This window comes from Sorex araneus, chromosome 7, assembly GCF_027595985.1.
Source record: "Sorex araneus isolate mSorAra2 chromosome 7, mSorAra2.pri, whole genome shotgun sequence".
Classification (NCBI taxonomy): Eukaryota; Metazoa; Chordata; class Mammalia; order Eulipotyphla; family Soricidae; genus Sorex; species Sorex araneus.
The window spans coordinates 9,424,960-9,426,324 of NC_073308.1; the positions used below are offsets into that span (position 1 = coordinate 9,424,960).

At 38.5% G+C, this 1,365-nt stretch overlaps 1 non-coding gene across 1 annotated transcript; it reads left to right on the plus strand.

The window, feature by feature from the left end:
* Window positions 1-233: 233 nt before the first annotated feature.
* On the plus strand, window positions 234-340 carry LOC129406740 (U6 spliceosomal RNA). The gene has a single exon (XR_008631199.1). It is a non-coding gene; the product is annotated as a U6 spliceosomal RNA (small nuclear RNA).
* The last annotated feature ends 1,025 nt before the right edge of the window (window positions 341-1,365 follow it).

Here is a 1,365-nt window from a genome sequence, read left to right on the forward strand (position 1 = left end):
AGAGCAAGGAATCCTGTATTTCAAATTCATGGTTTTGTCCTCTCAGGAGAAGTATTCACCTTTACTGAATTATACATGGGTATTATGTTGTCCATTAAATAAAGAGGTACTTTTTGGTATCAAGACAAAGCTCCATCTCTAGAACATTACTTTATGTGTATATACCTCAGTTTCATTACCCATCTGTCAGCATCCCTACATATTTCAGAGTCCTGTTAGAATGATCCTAGATGGTGCTCACTTCGGCAGCACATATACTAAAATTGCAATGATACAGAGAAGATTAGTATGGTTCCTGTGCAAGGATGACACGCAAATTCATGAAACATTCCATATTTTTACAGCAGACTTATCAGAGGAAACCCTACAAGCCTGAAGACAATGGTGTGATACAGTGAAAAAACTCAAAGAAATGAACACCTCACCAAGAATACTTTATACAGCTAAACTCTCACTTAAACTCAAAGGAACCATACACTATTTCACAGACAAAACAGCTCAGAAACTTCATAGACTCAAAACCAAACTTAAAAGAAGGACTAAAGGGGCTACTGTAGGACAAAAAAATACCCTACAAGAACAACAAACCCTACAGAAAGATGGTACAAAACCCCATGACAATAATCTGTCTCAATGTCAATGGTCTAAATGCCCCAATCAAGAATGATCCTAGATGAGGAAGGCAAATGGCCCTGTCACCCACACCCCATCTGATCTGGCAGTACTCCTCTCTGTTCATGCTAATTAGAGGATCCTAGTATCAGATGTGGGGACATAAAGAAGGTGGAGATGGAAGAAGGCATGATCGGGAGCAGATTGGGCATTTCTACCAGACCTGCTGGCACCAGTCCTGCTTCCTAGTTCCTGTCTTCCCTATAGAACCCTGCTGCTCTCCCATAAAACCTACATCGAGAGCTTCCAAGTTGGGTTCTTTTTTATTTTTATTTTCTGTATAAATTAGCACTCAGTCAGGAACCAAGGCAATTGAAAGAAGTCTGACCAGATGGTGGACTAAACTGATTATAGTTTACAAAGCTGCCTTGGTTTGGAAGGATATAATGATCCCCAGTAGCAAATGGAGAGTGGAATTTGAATGAGGAGTTCTTGATTGAAAGCCTCACTACATTGAACTTTCCATAACCTGGTAAATTCTTAAATGTTCTATTAGTAGGAAATGACAGCTCTACTGGAATAGTTATAGATTAGCAAAAACAAATATTATTATAAATATGCAGTAGTTCACATTTCCTCAATATTCAAAGTAAGTAAGCAACATCATAAGTACAGAAACATATTTTTTCCTCTTTTGGTCCACACCCAGCAGTGCTCAAGTCTTACTAGAAACTACTTTTGTTTTGCCATTGT